Consider the following 20,763-nt stretch of genomic DNA (forward strand, 5'->3'; position numbering starts at 1 on the left):
TCACTGACCTAGCACTCCTCAACATTAATTGCTCCAGAGTTGCCACAGTTTCCTGTCAGCTTCAATTGAATACTTATACTGGTTTCTATGTGGAAGGCTCCAAAGCATCTTCATATGGCAACTGACCGGCTGCTTCCCCTTTCACTGGTTTCTCCTTAATTTGGATGTCTATTGCTCTATGCTGCTGTGGTGCTTTCTGAATTAGATTTTCTACCCTAAATCCTTCACTTTGCAGGTACGCCATAACCTCAGTTTCTATTTCTTTAACTTCTCCATTACTAATCTTCTTTTCTACTTTTCCTCTTTGTTTTCTTAATTTTCTATTGTAATGTTTTCCATGTCCAGATTCCTTTGCCTGTATTTCTCTTGAAATATCTTTGTTGCTTCTCTTTTTGTACTGATTAGTTTTGCATAAGTATTACACCATGTTAAATCTCTTTTTCTTTCCCATGTTCATATTTCTTCTTCACATGTCTACTGATCTTCCTGTTTCCCTTTACTTTGGGGACTTATTCTATCATGCTGTGTGTAACCTGTGTTAGATCTTCAGCACCAAATCCTTCACTTTGCAGACATTCCATAACTTCAGCTTTTATGTTTTAACTTCAGCGTTACAAATTTTTTTCTATATTTCTTCTTTGTGATATTATTTTCTTTATTGTGAAATTTTCCTTATCTGGATGCCTTTGCCTGTATTTCTCTTCAAATATCTCTGGGGCTGACTTTTTTGTATTGATTAATTTGGCTTTCAACTTTGCATAAATACTGAACCATATCAAATCTCTTTCTTTCCCATGTCCAGTCAGTAAATTAACTGCTACTAACTGTTATTCATACCACACAAGAACATTTTAGATAGGCAGGCTTGCTTCCTCACCTCCATGATTGAGCTTCAGTCTGCCCTTGATCTGGTGGAGTCATCTGAATCACACTGGATGACCCTGTGCACCAGCCCTGGAAACTGATGTTGGGTGATGAGGTTCCTTTCTGTGCCTGAGCCCAGTAGGGGGAAGGGCCCCATCCCCTGCGGTAGTTCCACTGTGGGTGGTGCAGGACCAGCCAAGGTGGCAGCTCCAGGTTGGGTCCCAGACATGCTGGCACTAGGTGCTATGGCCAGATGAGGTGGGATAGGTGGATCCGCTGGAACTAGCCTACCCAATTGTACAATGGTATTGAGGTTTGTCAAAGCATATTGGTTAATCATGAACAGAACATTTCAATGATAGTTATAACAGCATGCATGGATGTTCCAAGTAACCCATAACAATAATATTGCATAGCATACAGAACACAGGTATAAATGGAATAACAGTCAGTATTTTAACAGCATGCAAATAGTTATGGCAAAAGGCCAAGTATTTCAACAAGGTATGTTAGTATGCAACCAATGTAATATATAAACAAAATAATACAATACAAGGCCCAACATTAGGTTTGTCCAACAACATATGTGGAAATGAAAACATACCCATAGTATAACAATAATAAGTTGAGATGCAGATAAGGGTTGGGTGGGGGGGAGGGGCAGAGAAACATTGCATTACCAGCTGCATAGGCTATAATTTTCAGAACTGTACTGCTCTATACTATACATGTCTACCCTTACTTTATGTCTAAAAGTACCCTAGATCTTCTATAATACATACATACCTCTCAAGCTATCCACCTGGGACAGTATGGGCCAAGCTGTAACACCTACAGGTACAAAACTACAGTGGACTGTTACATGTCAGGGGAAGATATATGACTCCCAAGGTGTACTGTGCACCAATATGGTGTGAGTGTGCTACTGGCATACTTCAGCTGGAGTCTATGTATGTGTCCAAGGTTTTTGGCAACAGTGATCACTATCCGTGACAGTGTTACACATGAGAGACATGTATCGTGCACAGTATAGAGAGTTTACACTTACCCTGCTGTCATTGGCAGGCATGGGGTTACATTAACAACAGACATTCACATATATACCAGGCATACAGCCGTAACACCAATAATCAGTTTTATTTGTCTTATTAAGCTGGAATACTACTGTATGTCTGGATGTTTTATTTAATGAATTATTATCACCTTGCTGAGCAAAGCTGTTTACACACTAGTACATCTGGACACAGACATTAGTATACCCTTCACACAGCTAATGCATACATTTATTTACCTGTGAGACCTGTGGGGAGAATATTGGTTAGCAATACATAACTGTTTCTATAAACAGTCAGTACTACTTCTCTGTTACTATAAATAATTCTTAGTACCTGTCCCTAGATTGAAACCCTGGTCTGTGTGTGTGTCAAAGTGATGAACACATATATTGCTTATCATATTGGGCTAATGGGCTGCTGCGATGTGTTGATTGACTGATATGTGCCTAAAGCTCACCTGTTGACAAAGTCTGACCTGGTAATATAGGCTGAATGTCACACAAGACTGCAGTGACAGTTGAACATACATTGATGAGATTCATGCATGACAGAGGTAGTAGCTGAAATGTGTATTAATACTTGAAATGCAGGTGTACACATTTAATCCATAGAGGATGGGAATATATGTGATCTATACAGACCATATTGGGGTGCTGGGTTGACAACCTGACCCATATACAGTTACAGATGGCACATTTGCACTCTATAGCTATAACAGTTCCATACTTGCCTGCATCAGCATACCAATGTTCAGGAATGCATATAGCTGAAATGCAAAGGTTAACACAAGCCAATCTTGGGAGAAACACACTATAATACCTTAGACAGTACTACTCTAGGTTCAGATCTTAGTGCAGAACAAATTTCATATTGCATTATATCTTGTAGTACAGTTCCACATCTACACTTTAGGAAAACAGTTCTTTATTGGCCAACCTTCAATCACTTCATGGATACTCATGCTTATGTAACAGTACTTGTAATATTACATGGTATTATACTCATGCTTACGTAACAGCACCTGTAATATTACATGGTATTATACTCATGCTTACGTAACAGTACTTGTAATATTACATGGTATTATACTCATGCTTACGTAACAGTACTTGTAATATTACATGGTATTATACTCATGCTTACGTAACAGTACTTGTAATATTACATTTCTTGAACAGCCCAGACTACACACATTTGGCAGAAAACAACTTTATTGAGGGTGACATGACACGGTGATAGCAATTAAAATAATGCAGGCATTGAAAGACAAATGCTATTGCACAGTCTATGCACTACTAAAAGTTAATTTCATTCACAATTCTGACTGCAGTTGCACTGTATTTGCTGTACATTAATAATGCAGTTAAATTATTCCCTACACATTTGTCATGCTGGTGTACTTGATTAGTAAAACATTTATTATTAATATAGTGTACACATGGTAGTCCTAAACAGTTTATTACTGCAGTATCAACTTTCTTTCCTTAACATTACCATGTTTCCTGCTTATATTGAGCTGTACCTGGCAGTTCTCACATACATCACCCCATGGTCCATGAACACATTCACTACAGTGCACTCAAAACAGAATATACCTATGGGCAGTTACTACTGTACTCTTTCTTCATTAGTTTACTAAATATTTCAAGATATATCTGTACTCACCACACTCTTGGTGCAACCTGGCCAGGCACCCTGTGTGGGCCTCCAAGTTGCGAGCTCTTACCTCTGCAACTGTGGAGAGAGAAACACACCATTATGTGTGCCTGACTATCAGATATTCATACTAGAAACTGATAAAACAATGGCAACACTACTTACAACCTTCTGGGGTTTTGTTGTCTTGAGTATCTTGGGTCCACTGGGCCAAGACCTCCCCCTTCCATCACTTCAGGTCATCATAATGATGATGCACCTGCTCACCAGTGCAGGGGATTCCAGTTGCAGTGGTGAGGTCATGTGCCAGATTGTCCCAGGCCTCAGACTTGTATTCAGAGCCCTGGTACTGGCCCAGCAGCAGTCTGTCACCATGGTCTTTGACGAGGAGTCCAACCATGACCCAGGACTTCAAGATGCCCCAGCACTGTGCCTGGAAGCTCGCTTCATCTCCAACTCCAGCCATATCTCCTGCAGTGATCAAAGAGGTTCTGGCTGTATTCCTGCCTGGTGAGTTTAAATAAGGCTGTTTTCCTGCACTTGGCAGCCATTGGTCCATTTTTGAAAATGCTAAGCACTGCTTAGCACTACTCAAACCCACTTAGCTGAAGACTGCTTAGACTGGGACTGCTTAGCAGCACGCACACCAGCTAAGTGGAATTGTGCCTTGCTATTTACTGCTAAAACAGTTGCTGTTTAAGCATTGCTTGCCTTGGCTTAGCTGAGATTAGCTACAGGCAAACTAGAGTTTTTCGCACATAAAAAAAGTATTGAAACTATTTGTTCATTGATAATTTATTATTATGTCTATCTGTTTTACTTTATATCCCTTAAACATATGCATTTCACTACGTTATCTGGTAGTGTAACTTTAATGTATTGGACACATGTGTAACTGGGGCTTTTATACTCAGGTCTCCAGTGAAAATGGGCTTCTGGTCAAGCTGGACTAACCCGGTTAACAAATTTTAATTTATACATAATAAAAAATACACTGAGAAAATATCCATGTCGCATGTAAAAAGCTGAATGGCCAGGATTCAAACTGTATACCAAAAATTCATAAAAGTATTGCCAATCCACCGTTTAGACCTATAGTTTCTGCAAAGGGATCTAAATTAGAGGTTGTGGCACACTATATAGATGTGAATTGTAAAAATATTTTGCCTAAGTTACCACACATTCTCAAAGATTCCTAGCACTGTCTAGAAGTTAGCAAAGAACATGCAACCCTCATTAATAAGGATACTTTAATGGTTACAATTGATATAATCAACTTATTTTCTGTTATACCACATGAGCTGGGGATAAGTATGTTTCAAGCAAGTTTGTCATCATTTAGTGATATGAGTGTGGACAAAAGTAGAGTTATTACTGATTTAATGGAAATGGTGTTAACAAATAATTATTTTTGCATGGAAGGAGAATTTTATAGGCAAAAGGCAGGTGTAGCAATGGGGGCTAGATGTGTATACCAAAAATTCATAAAAGTATTGCCAATCCACCGTTTAGACCTATAGTTTCTGCAAAGGGATCTAAATTAGAGGTTGTGGCACACTATATAGATGTGAATTGTAAAAATATTTTGCCTAAGTTACCACACATTCTCAAAGATTCCTAGCACTGTCTAGAAGTTAGCAAAGAACATGCAACCCTCATTAATAAGGATACTTTAATGGTTACAATTGATATAATCAACTTATTTTCTGTTATACCACATGAGTTGGGGATAAGTATGTTTCAAGCAAGTTTGTCATCATTTAATGATATGAGTGTGGACAAAAGTAGAGTTATTACTGATTTAATGGAAATGGTGTTAACAAATAATTATTTTTGCATGGAAGGAGAATTTTATAGGCAAAAGGCAGGTGTAGAAATGGGGGCTAGATGTGCGCCAACATATGCCAATTTAGTCTTGGCATGGTGGGAGACACAGAAGATTTTTACTTCTAGTTTTTGGTCAAAAATTATTTTATATCTGAGATTTCTTGATGACATTTTAATTTTTTGGAAGGGTAATGAAGAAGAAATCTTGGACTTTATAGCCTTTTTAGACACTACGACCTCCTTTTTAAAATTTAGACACCATGTCTATAAGAACAACTGTGAATATTTAGACATACTACTTCAAATAAATGAAGAAGGAATAAATTCTAACATATTCAGGAAAAAAACTTATTCTAATTCCTTTTTACATTTTAACAGTTGTCATCCTTATTTTCAAAAAAGGAATTTAGTTAAGGGTCAAATGGTCAGACTGTCTCGGATTATAAGTGACAACAATAATTTTAATATTGAGATTGACAAACTTATTGGAATGTTCACAGAGAGGGGATATCCTATGCAATTACTTATGGAGACAAAGAAAGAAATATTGATTAAACGGAACCTTAGTTTTAAACCTATTTTAAAATTTGGTTTTAATAAAGTTTTGAAAGAAAAAACAAATAACAAAGGAGATGCATTTGTTATACCGTTTAATGAAACATCCACTACAATAGTTAATATCTTGAAGGAAGTATGGGTGAATGTGTTTAGTAACAAATTAGAGGTTTTAAGTATTGTTAGTAATTGTCCGAATGTTACATATAGTAGAGGAAAGAACCTAAAGGATTATTTTGAGAACAACAGTAACAAACAATCATACAATAATTCTAAAATGAGTAAGTGTGGGGTTTGTAAAATATGTAAATTTAGTAATGATGGTCCATAAGTTACGACACAGAATTATAACAAATCTATGAAATGTCCAGGATATGTGAATTGTAATACAAAAATGGTGGTTTATTTAGCTACTTGTTTATCATGTCCAGCATTTTACGTAGGAAAAACTGTAAGAAATTTAAAGGACCGTATAATGGAACACAACAGGGACATCAAAAATAAAAGATTAACTAATTCCTTATATGTACACAGTACAAAATGTCAAGATTTTAAAAGGTTTAGATTTTTTGTAATAGATTGGATTCCATACAACACAAACAAGGGGGGAGATGTTAAAAATTTATTAGAAGCAAAAGAATGCTTATGGCAACTTAGACTTAATGCTAGTAGTATGCCAGGAATTAATGAACATGACTCCATCTCCAGTATTTTGAAATATAAATCTTATTTAGTATAAGGGTATTCATTTTATGTTGGTGATATATTGTTACATTTTTACATTATTATTGTTTTTAGTTTTTAATTTATATCTATATTATTAAATGTTTTACACTATTATACTGTCAACACACACACACACACACACACACACATATATATATATATATATATATATATATATATATATATATATATATATTTAATATAACAGGATGAAATATTATGATAGAAAGCATTTTAATTGTTGTGTACATATACATATATCAATACATTTTTTATAATTAGGTATAATGAGGCATTGAATTTGAATTTGTATTTTAAACAAGAATGTACTTAATGAAGGAAAGGCTGATTGGTGAATTTTTAATTAGAACAAGTATATTAAGGAAGTGTTTTTAATGGAAGTTACTCTGATGATACCCACAGATGAGATGGGTGAAAGCGCTTAGTGTTTTGGATTATACACATTTTGTAACTTGCTCTTTTAAGTGTATTTTCAAGTTATATTAATAAATAGTCGCATCGGATATTTTGATTGCCTTGGTTCTTTTTATAGTTTTATTCGTTTTATGTTCGTTTTTTATTATTATGTGCCAGATTGTCCCAGTCCTCAGACTTGTATTCAGAGCCCTGGTACTGGCCCAGCAGCAGTCTGTCACCATGGTCTTTGACGAGGAGCCCAACCATGACCCAGGACTTCAAAATGCCCCAGCACTGTGCCTGGAAGCCTGCTTCCTCTCCAACTCCAGCCATATCTCCTGCAGTGATCAAACAGGTTCTGGCTGTATTCCTGCCTGGTGTTTAAATAAGGCTGTTTTCCTGCACTTGGCTGCCATTGGTCCATTTTTGAAAATGCTAAGCACTGCCTAGCACCACTCAAACCCACTTAGCTGAAGACTGCTTAGACTGGGGCTGCTTAACAGCACGCACACCAGCTAAGTGGAATTGTGCCTTGCTAAGTACTGCTAAAACAGTTGCTGTTTAAGCATTGCTTGCCTTGGCTTAGCTGAGATTAGCTACAGGCAAACTAGAGTTTTTCGCACATAAAAAAAGTATTGAAACTATTTGTTCATTGATAATTTATTATTATGTCTATCTGCTTTACTTTATATCCCTTAAACATATGCATTTCACTACATTATCTGGTAGTGTAACTTTAATGTATTGGACACTTGTGTGTAACTGGGGCTTTTATACTCAGGTCTCCAGTGAAAATGGGCTTCTGGTCAAGCTGGACTAACCCAGTTAACAAATTTTAATTTATACATAATAAAAAATACACTGAGAAAATATCCATATCACATGTAAAAAGCTGAATGGCCAGGATTCAAACTGTGCACCTACTGTACACAAGACCATCACTCTAACCATTCAGCTGCTGATGTTATGGTGATCAGAGCTATACTGTTTTATATAGCTCTTAGTTACGTTTAAGCACTGCTGAGCACCTTGCCACGCTGTGCAAACCCGCTCAGCTATGCTTAAACTTGACCTTTTCTGATAAAATTAAAAGCATCTGGTTTCTATTTTAAGATGTCTGGCACATGCTTATTGCTAAGCACCACGCAAACACAAAATAAAAATAAAAAAATAAACAAAAACAAAAATAATAGGGGCAATACATTTTCACATTTAATTTAACTGCCATATGGCACTCTGACAGTACAGAGGGTGTGTTAGGGACAGTGTAACACACCCACTATATATATTCTAATACTGGCTGAGACACACTTTACATTTAATATTTTAGTGTCATACGGCACTTCAGCAGTGCAAGGGGTGTGTTATGGACACTGTAACACACCCCTTACATATATATTTTAATACTGGCCGGGACACACTTTACATTTAATATTTTAGTGCCATACAGCACTTTGACAGTACAGGGGCTGTGTTACACATCTTAGAGCACTGTAACACACCCCCTACACTGATTCAGTAACCATATACATTGCTCTCCCTCAGATGCTTGCCTACATTAATATACAAGGCGTGCTGCCAAGGGGGAGCCGCAGACATGGGTATGGTGCACTCCGTGTAGGGCTTGCGCTATTCCTACATAGAGTTTATTAAATCTGGGGGTATAAATATTGCTCTCATAAACTTAGAAAATTGATACAATAACTGGATTTGTGTTACTATGCATTTTTCTAAAGGATATGAAGACTGAAACTAAAAATGTCTAACATTATTTAGCAACTTCAGTCTTTTTTATGAGGAACAGACCAAAAATATGGGTCAAAAATCTGGTTAGTTGAGAGGTATGCTACCTACCTGTTACACACACACACACGCACACACACACACACAAACACACATGCGCACACACACACACACACACACACACACACACACACACACACACACACACACACACACACACACGCACACAAACACACACACAGCTCTCAACCAATCAGAGCACTTTTCATATATCAGTATTATTAACTTAAGACATTGACAAAATAACAGAACATGAGTGAATAATCATTTTCTAAAGTAAAACAAGCCTGCAACTCTAATTGTCATTACTAAGTGTAATTCATCACCTTTTCTTCAAAAGTCACCACTTTTAGGTGGGATTAAGAGGAACAGCGCTACAATTTCAGTCAAAATTAGGGGTGTCCCTGAAAATCTGGAACAGTTGACAGGTATGCAACTATCTACCTACCACCGTCTTACACACCCACACACGTACCTACTCCACACACACACACACACACACACACACACACACACACTTACACACTCCTCTTACACACACCTACCGACTTTACACAGAAACATGCCTCCCTCTTACACACACACACACACACACACGCACACATATACACACGCACACACATATACACACACACATATTTCTATTACACATACACAACACACACACTCTTAAATGCACACACACACACACACACACACACCTTTCTGTTACACACACACACACACACACACATATACACACACACATATCTTCTACACCAATTGCCGACACTGTTAATATCAACACATTGTACTTGGACATTTCAACATCACCAGGTTGACATGAACATCTGGTGATGGTCAACTAATCTTTTGCTAAGGGGCAAGCCCCCCTGCACCCCCCACACCCTCTGCATATCATATATACAAATGCCAAGAACACACTACAGTGAGGAAACAGGTACATTTACCAATCTACACTGTAGTGCAATCTCCTATCAAAACGTTGACCTCAGATGTGTGAATGCACACTGGCATTTACTAAAGTGGATTCGACCAATACTCCATTCAGTGCTCCAGGAGCCTGGACAGCCCATTCAACTATCCAGGTTTTGAACGAATGCCTTTCAACATTTTCAAGGTTAACCTACACGTGTGTATGTATATGTATATATATATATATATATATATATATATATATATATATGTATACTGTATGTGTGTTTGTGTGTATGTTTAGCTATACATACATATCTGTCAAAGTCAATAGGAAACTAAAAAGGCTAATTAGGTCAACCAAATCAACTCTGAGGTTAAGATAGCCTCCCAGGTGAAAGATGGCCATAAAGCCTACTACAGCTATGTCAGAAACCTCAAAGGCAGCACACAGCAATGTGCTGAACTGATGGCTAATGGTGCCACTTTCATTTACCCTGGAAATACAGCAAAACATTTAGTGGACAAATTCAGTTCCAAGTTTTCCCCCTCTCATCCCCAACAATCCCAACAAAAATACCCTCAAACATACCCCTACAGCTATAACTAGGGTGTATGTACTTGCCTAGAGAAGAGTTGTGGTATTGTATGAGGAAGTCGGGAGTGTCAGAGAAGTATGTAAGAGTGGTACAGGATATGTACAAGGGTAGTGTGACAGTGGTGAGGTCTGCGGTGGGAGTGACGGATGCGTTTAAGGTGGAGGTGGGATTACATCAAGGTTCAGCTCTGAGCCCTTTCTTATTTGCAATGGTGATGGACAAGTTAACAGAAGAGATCAGACAGGAGTCCCCGTGCACTATGATGTTTGCAGATGACATAGTGATCTGTAGTGAGAGTAGGGAACAGGTGGAGGAGACCCTGGAGAGGTGGAGATATGCTCTAGAGAGAAGAGGAATGAAGGTCAGCAGGACTAAGACAGAATATATGTGTGTGAATGAGAGGGAGGATAGAGGAATATTGAGGATGCAGGAAGTAGAGGTGGCGAAGGTGGATGAGTTTAAATACTTGGGATCAACAGTTCAGAGTAATGGTGAATGTGAAAGAGAAGTGAATAATAGAGTGCAGGCAGGATGGAGTGGGTGGAGATGAGTGCCAGGAGTGATTTGTGATAGACCAGTACCAGTAATAGTGAAAGGGAAGGTCTGCTAGAGGGTAGTGAGACCAGCTATGTTATATGGGTTGGAGACAGTGGCATTGACAAAAAGGCAGGAGTTAGAGCTGGACGTGGCACAGTTAAAGATGTTAAGATTTGTACTGGGTGTGACGAGGGTGGACAGGATTAGGAATAAGTATATTATAGGGTCAGCCCAGGTTGGAAGGTTTGTAGACAAAGCCAGAGAGGCAAGATTACATTGATTTGGACATGTGCTGAGGAGGGATGCTGAGTACATTGGGAAAAAGATGCTAAGGATGAAGCTGCCAGGTAACAGGAAAAGAGGAAGGCCTAAGATAAGATTTATGGATGTGGTAAGAGAGGACATGCAGGTGGTTGGTGTGACAGAGCAAGATGCAGAGGACAGGAAGAAATGGAAACTTGTGTGTGTTTGTATCTCTCTCGTTTACACACCCCTGTTAAAATACCAGGTTTTTGTGATCGAAAAAAATGAGACCACAATAAATCATTTCAAAACTTTTCTCACCTTTAATGTGACCTATAACTTGTACAATTCAATTGAAAAACAAACAAATCTGTTAGGTGAAAAAAATATAAAAAACAAAAAACATACAATAAGCTAGTTGCATAAGTGTGCACACCCCTTAAACTAATACCTTGTTGGAATGCAGAGCAGTATTGACCAATTATTTTGCATGCATGCTTTTACTCAACTACTCTTCACAGCTACAGCAGTCACACAATCCAGTTCTGAATGCCTCAGTTACTATAGAAGAATGATTTTTTTATATCACTTGCCATTGGGTAGTGAGGGATAGTGACCATACAGTTTTTCGCATAGATCCTAGTAAAATATGATCATTTGCAAAGTATACTGAAATAGTCACTCAGTCTGTGTCACCATTGCCCATATTCAGGGCTTTAAACTTTTGTTGTCAGCTTTCATCTCAGTCTTTACATACAGTTCACATTTTTTATGACTTATGTAATTACCTACATTTTGAGTAGCATTGTATAATTGCTATAAGGATTTTAATGAAATATCATACTGTGTGGTAAGGAAAGGCATAGTAGTTGACTTTTTAAGAGATTTACTGTAAACATTGTAGCGTTGTTGCCTCACAGCAAGAGATTCTCCCATTCGATTCTCGGCTTGGGTTGGGAGTGCCTTCTGTGTGGAGTCTGCATGTTCTCCCCGCGATCAAGTGGGCGTTTGAAAGACATGCGTTGAATGGGGATGCCTTCATTGAAGGTTGGGCATCGGGCTGGCAAATCGACACCATAAAAACCAACAGCCAATCATTAGCGGACCGGAGTTCCGCTGTGGCGACCCCTAACCGGGAAAAGACGAAAGACAAACAACAACAACTGTAAACATTGACTCATTATTCTCAATATTGTAAGTTTTGGTGTTCATTAATCACTTGAATCTTCAGTTGAAACAAAACTTCTTTAGCAAAGTCAATACCACAGTAGGTGTAAAGGCAGTTAAAAACTTATCCATGCATCTCAATGAGACACTGAAAAAAAGTGAAAATGTCCTCATTCACATTAATGAGGTGGTGGAGACAGAGATTCATTCCTCAGGTCTGACAGATTCCCATTCTATCAATACTTCACAATTAAGGGATTGCAATTTCAATTCATGAAAAGTGGCACACAAGCCATTATTGGAGGGGTGTGGCTCTGTAGTAGATATGACATGGTTTGAACTTCCTGCAGGATTTTTGGCTCAGTATAGAATACACAGTCAGGGTGAAAAGCTGGAGTCCTGTTGAGCCATGCCTTGTTATATGGATATTGGCTACATTGCTAATGTTTTAAAGGAATTATTTTGAAATTGTCATCTATGTAGAGGAGGACTACTACCAGAAGACTCTGTGCCCCATAAATGCAACAGATAGGTGCTGGGTATTACAGGTAAGTGCAACTTTTTATTTTTGTAAGATTGTAAAGCTGTGATAAGTCAGTGGTTTCAGCTCCTGTTCTGTGGGTGCATGGTGAGGAATAAATGGGTACAAATTGTGTATTTTATGTACTTTTGTTGTATTTTTTTATTTTTATTTTTTACTAAACAGTTGTGCGTTAGGACATTTTATTAATTTGTTTATTTCAAAATTTTCCTATTTTAAATTTGATGTGGGTGTGTGGGTGGTTACTTACTCTTGGATGGGATCATCCATAATTTTTGATTGATTTTTATTTCAATTATATTTGTTTTAACAGAATGCTTTGTGGTTGGTCACTTTGTTTCTTGATCACAGGATCATATGAAGTTACTAGGCTAATCACCCTGAGGCCCTTACAAGCCTAGCCAAGAGCTTATCTCCCCAAAAAGAAACCTCAGTCAACACCTCTTGCCCCTGTCAGTGAGGGACACAGGTGGAACCCTTAGGACAAATTTGTGGTTTTCCATCCACTCATCAAGATTGCGCTTCAAGAGGGTCAGTGAGGTTCTCTGTTTGACATGTATGGAAAGTTGGAAAGTCTGTTCCAGAGATGGGGCAGCCTCTGGGAGACAAAGATTTATTTGATGTCCCATATTAGATTTAGGCATATTGAGCAGGTAATGCACAGGGAGTTAGACTTACAGATATGGAGCATCTCTAGTAGGGCAGGGTATGATATTGCCTTAAAGGCAATACACAGATCACCTCTGAGCAATCTGTATGATACCGAGTAGAGATATAATGATTTAAGCCTGTCCACATAGGATAGGTGTTGGAGGCCAATAATTTCCTTTGTGAGGTATTTCTGTGGCCGTTCCAGTTTGTGCAGGTGTTTGGAGAGGTACATAACAAATGGGGCATTATACTCAGATTTTGGCCTAATGAGGGAGGAGTACAGAAATCTAATAACCTCCCTTTTTCTGGATGCAGTTACTTTCATTATGAGATGAACCAAGTAAAAGGCTTTTCTGTCCACTGCCTCCACATGATGTTTGAATGTGAGATTGTTGTCACCCTGAGTACCCAGATCTCTCACCACAGGTTGTGTGCTTAGGGGGTTGCCATTGATGTGGTAGTATGAGATCCATAATAATATGCTCCATGGGATTTAACTTTTATTGTGCGTGCATGCATGCATGCATGCATTTGTATTTTGTGAACTTTTTGACTAGTCCAGTCTTGTTTGAGGTTAAAGATCCAGGAACATGAGTGTTTAACTGTGACTTTCTGATAAGGATTTCTGCACATATGATCTACAGTTGTACATATTCAGGTTCTTAGTGACAGTAGTCCTCATTAGCCTAATTAGGTGGAGCTGTCACAGTGGTCCATGATGGTAACACTTAGTGTCTCAAAGTTTGTTAAACACTTAGTTTGCATGATACAGACAACATGCAGTCACAGACAATCAGCCTATGCAGTGGAAGAGTGAGATGTTGATTGATTTCTTGTGTTTGTGCAATTTTTATGTGGAGCTTAACCAATTTGCTGTTATTCATAGGTTAGTGTGGTTATAGCTGCAGTCTAAGCATGTATGGTGATGCAAGAGATTGTAAGTTTGCTACCCTGTCCTTTGTTATATCATCTCGCATCAAGTTCCCTGATGTTGTTTGCTTTTTTTCATTACCTTATACTGTACATTTATAATTGCAGGCAGTATAGAGGTAACAAATGCCTGTCGCACTTCAAGAAAGTGTAGCTTCCGAAAGCTTCGCAAGTAAGGCAGACCCAGATCAATACTCAAAAAATGTAAATCTGATTATAGCAGTACTTCAGGGGAGGAGTCCTCCATGGCTGAGACAGAGCAAGGGCACACTCAGGGGTCCCCAGCCCATAAAAAACAGAAGAATGTTACAGCCCCTTTAGATCTAGGACACGGAGAGGTGGGAGAAAACATAACAAGTGTCGAAACTTTGGAGACATTATTGCAAATGATTATCCCCAAACAATAGAATGTTCTAATGTTCTTAACATTTCTTCTGTTACATTGTCTGAAACTGCCATTAAACTTTTGAATAAGGGATTAACATATGTTCCAGGTTTTTATGTTCATGAAGATTCTGTGGTTAAAGATGTTTTGTCATTCTGTCAGCTGTTGAACTTGAAACTATTTTTTGACTCACAGGATACCTCTCAACTATCTACTGATTTTAGGTTTAAAAAATCGGATTTTCAACCTCCCATGGATAAATATGTGGCAATATTTCAAAAATCTGTTCTTAAAGATCTAAATTTTCATGGGTATGAGTCTCGCATGTTGGGCCACAATTTATCTGAGGCTGAACAACAAATGCTTCATGAGCTTCAAGACAACCATAATATAGTTATTGTTCCAGATGATGAAGGGGGAGCAGTTGTGGTTATGGACATGGAATATTATTTAACAGAGGCCTACAGACAACTTAGGAATGCCTTATATTATATGTCCATGATCTTAGATCTGACCAGTCATTTTAAAAAAGAGATTGATTCCTTTTTGGAGTTGGCTGCTGAGGAAGGAATAATCAGGACATCTGTTTTACAACATTTGAAGGTTAATGATCCTCAGAAACAGATACTTTATTTGCTATCTAAAATTTTTAAAAATTTAGAGAAACCACCTGGCAAACCAATATTTTCGGGTATTGGCTCACTTACGGAGCCTTTATCAGAATTCCTCACCAGATATCTGCAGCCACTCCTACCCTTAATTAAATCTAGGCTCAAGGATACAACAGAATTTCTTAGAATTATCAATGATATCCATTTGGAACCTGAGTGGATTTTGTGTACCTTAGATGTTACTGCCTTGTACACAAATATTCCACATTGGGCAGGGCTTGAGGCTGTTCAATACTGGCTGAACAAGGCAAACCTTTATCCTTTGGGGTTTAATACTTTGTTAGTCTGTATGGTGGAACATGTCCTTACTAAAAACATCTTTTATTTTCAGATGGAATGTTATTGGCAGGTTAAAGGTACAGCCATGGGGGCGTCTTTCGCCTCCATTTATGCTGACCTTTTCATGGGATACTTGGGGGATATTCTTATATATATTGATTGTCATAATATATATATATATATATATATATATATATATATATATATATATATATATATATAAGCGATATGGATATTTGGCGGTGATACCTGGACGACTGTTGGCTGATCTGGCAAGCGGATACCACTTATCTTCTTGAGTTTGTTCAATACCTCAACAATAATAAGTGGGGTATTGAATTTACTCTCAATATGGACCATCAAGAAATTCACTTTTTAGACGTCAGGATCAGCAGGAATGTGGACAATACTTTGTCTACCCAGGTATTCCGCAAATATCCTCAGTACAATAGTCTTTTGGAACCTACCAGCTTACATCCAAATCACATTATAAAGAATATCCCCAAGTCACAATTCCTTCGTGTTAGAAGGATTTGCTCCTCTGAAGATGATTATATACATCACAAACATGATTTGATACAGAGATTCAAGGCTAGAGGCTATAAACCTGGACACATTTCATCAGCTTGTAGTTGGGCTACTGGGCAGGATAGGTCACAGTTATTGACATATCGTGATAAAACTTTGAAATCAGATAATACCATTAGGTTTGTCACAACTTATGGCAGAAATATACATGCAATTAGAAATACTATTAACAAAAATTGGAATATCCTTTTGGCCAATGAGGAATTATCTAATATCCTCACGGAGCAATGCAAATTCTCATATCATAGAGGCAGAACATTAGGATCGTATTTTAATCATTACAAATCCAAAACGCAACAGCATTCTAAATCAGAACAATTAACTATCACAGGGGACAAACTGTTGGGTTCATTCTCTTGCGGGCATTGCTCCTTTTGTAAATATATGTATAAATCCAAAGAATTTTTGAGCAAACATACGAAATCTGTGTACAAAATCAGGCATTTTGCCAATTGCAGAATGGATTGGGTGGTCTATTTGGCCACCTGTTCCTTTTCCGCTTTTTATGTTGGCCAAACATCTAGGACCTTCAGAATTAGAATGTCAGAACACATGGGGGACATTCGGAATAAACATTTGACTAATGTACTTTACAGACACGTTTGTGTACACACATCAGCCATATTTCATTTTTGCATCATTGATAAAATACGGGGTGATAGATCACAAAAACAGGGTTGGCACAGTATATTGAATGACATGGAAAAAAGATGGATAATCAGTTTAGTGGCTCTGTTTACACCAGGTCTTAATGATCATTTGTAAAGACATTAAGGACAAACTGGTATACATTTTTCTATATTTGTTATTCATTTCTCTGTGTGAATAACTATACATTTTTTAATGTTATACAGGTTCTCTTTTTTGTTTCCATATATCCTTATTAGGTCAAATATCTGTGCCTTTAAATAACTATTGTGTGCTTCACTTTTTAATCAACTTATCTAATTAATGCTGGCAGTATATATTAGTGTTTAGTATTGTGGAATGGTAAATCACTGATGAAGGCTGAACTGCCAAAACGGTTTTATTTTCCTTGAATAAACCGTGTATTTCACTCTTTTTGGTGCTGAACCTATTTTTTTAATTACACTTCAAGAAAGTGCAGGAAAGGATGATTGATTGACAAATAAACAGAAAGTATGATAGGAGATGAGCAGATTCATATCAGGAAGTAGTGTGTATCAATCCAAAGTTGTCAGTGAGAAAGATAGTGGAAAAGAAGCTAAAGATGAGGAAGTAGTCCAAATGAGCATTCCCAAACCTTGGAGAAAGCGTATGACAAAGCTGATTTGGGCAGTCCTGCAATGTACTGAAGTCCTAGGAACACTGATAGATAGAATTAGTGCAGACTATGTACAAGGACCCAGTGGCACAAGTACAAACAGTATTCATATTTGCAGAAAGTTCCCAGTGGGGTTGGGTATGCATCAAGGCTCTCCTCTGAGCTCACTGTTATTTATACTGGTGATGGACTACATTAGCAAACTGGTAGGAGGGGACAGATCAACAAAGCTGATGTACACAGGCAGTGTGGCATTACAAGCAGACTGTGAACAAGAAGTTCAACAAATGATTGGGGTATGAATACAAAACTGAAGGCACATCGAAGGAAACTGAGTACAGGCAAGAAACTTGTCATAGTAGCAAATGGAGAAATCAGAAGAAGCAGAAAATTGAGACAGAAGGGAAGATAGCAGAACAGGATAACAATTTCAAGTATCTAGGAGGGGTGGTTGAGGAGAAGACAAGTCTGAATGGGGAGGTCATAGCTAGAATCAGAGAGGGCTGCAGCCAAGTGGGACAGAGTGTGAGAGGTAGTGTGTGACATAATAATGTCAAAAAAGCTGAAAAGTAAGGTGTCCAAACCCACATTAAGACAAACACTTCTTTATGGTACAGAAACCTGGGCAGTGGCGGATTAGCAGTTGAGGAAGGTGGAAGTGATGGAGCTGAAGTGACTTAGATGGTGGTTGGATGCACACTGTGGGGCACATGAATAAAATGATGACATCATTGCAGAACCTAAAGTAGCTTCAGTTGCAAAGATTGTCAAAACAAACACATTACAGTGTTTCAGACACATGTGCAAGGAAAATAGAAGTCAATTTGTTGGAGAGGTTTTGGGAGAAACAGGGAATAGGAAATGAGGACATCCAGGAAAGAGAGGAATAGGTTTTGTGAGAGAAGACCAGTAACACTCAGGCATGACTCTCAAAGAAGGTAGGACACTGGTATTGAATCAAAAGAGGTTGCAATAGTTCACATGACACCCTGATCCCATGTCAAAAAATGGGGAGGAGGGTAGTGATGATGTTCATTATTATGGGTATGTGGTGAAGACATTTGGAATGTAGAGAGGTACTGTGTCTGAGATAACATAACAGGTTATGGAGATGGAAGTGCTGTTTTTGCTCATGCTACATTCCAGGGATCACTACCTTTTCTTGGCACTCCCTGACAGATATTTCTTTGTTAGCTTCCAGAAAATGTGTTATCTACTACCTTAAGACCCCACCTTTGGTAAGTTAAACAACAGTATTGTAGCCCCATGAGGTGTGCACACATTGAGCTGAATTTTAAGCTATATCACTTTGACCTCGCCATTTAGTGCGTATGTGTGTGCACGCATGGGTGCATGACTTTGGGTATATCTAACAGATATGCATACTGATTTATATGTTCATAGGAGGTTACTAGGCTAATGGCCCAAAGATTCCTCCCCTTTTTACAGTTCTCCATTATGATTTTAACAGCAAATGATCCTTTGTTCCATATCAACATCATCATTGGCCCCCTTTTTCCCATTTCTCTACATGGGGTTGGGGAATCGTGTTAACTGTCACCAACTCTCTCAGTTCAGTGCCACTCTCCTGCCTTCTTCAACACTCATGCCTGACTGTCGCAGATCTTCTTTCACACAATCCATCCACCTCTTTGCAGGATGTCCTCACTTCCTCTTACCTTCTTCCTGTCCATCCCAAATCATCCTCACCAGATTGTCTTCTGCTTTTCTACACATGTGCCCAAACCACCGTAAATGCTCTCTTTGATCTTTCCTGCAATTGGAGCTACTTTGGCTTCTGCTCTTATGCCTCATTTCTTCGTCTGTCCCACAGTGTGCATCCTACCACCCTTCTCAGGCATGTCATTTCCATCACCTCTAGCTTCTTCACCTGTTCTGCCTTTACTACCCAGGTTTCTGTACCATACAGTAGTACTGGTCACACCACTGTCTTGTACACCTTGCTTTTCAGCTTCTTTGGAATTCTTCTGTCATAGACTACAGCTGACACTCTATGCCAGTTGGCTGCAGCCCCTCTGATTCAACTTTGACCTCTTCATTCAGACTACCCTCAACTACCCCTCCCAAATACTTGAAGCTGTTTACCTGTTCCACTATCTTCCCTTCTATCTCTATTCATTCTCATCTTCTTCTGATTTCCCCAATTTGCTGCCATTACCACCATCTTATTTGTGCTTAGTTTCATCCCGTGTGCCTTCAGATTTGCATTCCATGCAGCTATCTTTTGCTCAGGTTCTAGCTCAGAGTCTGCCTGTACTGCCACATTGTCTGCATACAGCAGCTTTGTTGATCCATCCCCTCCAACCTGTTTGCTAATGTATGAACAGCAGTGGGCTCAGAGCTGAACCCTGATGTACACCCACTCCCACTGGGAACCCCTCTGTGAGCCCAAACACTGTTCGTACTTGAGTCATTGGGTCCTTGTACATTGCCTGCACTAATTCTACCAATGTTTCGGGGACTTCAAACCACCGCAGTACTGCCCAGATCAGCTTTCTTGGGACCTTGTCATATGCTTTCTCCAAGTCTAGGAATGCCCAGTTGGACTCTCTCCACATCTTTAGCTTCTTCTCAAGTGTCTGTCTCAGTGCAAGCATTGGGTCAGTTGTGCTGCATCCTGATCTGAAGCCAAACTGCTCACCTCCCATCTTCCATTCTACTACTCTGCATATCCGTTTATCAATCACCCTCTCCAGAACTTTCATGCAATGTGATAGGAGTTTGATGCCTCTGTACTGCCCACAGTTGTGGATGTCCCTTTGTTCTTGTACACTGGCATGAGTATGCTTATTCTCCAGTCATCTGGGATACACCTTTCTCTCCACACTGCTATTAGTACCCTCAGGAGCTATTTCTCCCCCATCTCACCCAACATCTTTATCATATCTGCTGTGACCTCATCTGAGCCTGTTGCTTTCCCTGACTTCATCTTCCTTAGTGCTGTTGTTACTTCTTCTAGGGTGGACTCCTCTTGTTCTCTCACTGTAGACTGTTTCAGGGCAGTACAGCTTCTGTGAGATTTTCTTCATTCAAAAGCTGCTGGAAATA

This window comes from Protopterus annectens, chromosome 15.part0 (genome assembly GCF_019279795.1).
Source record: "Protopterus annectens isolate FY-2018-M chromosome 15.part0, PAN1.0, whole genome shotgun sequence".
NCBI classification, from domain to species: domain Eukaryota; kingdom Metazoa; phylum Chordata; order Ceratodontiformes; family Protopteridae; genus Protopterus; species Protopterus annectens.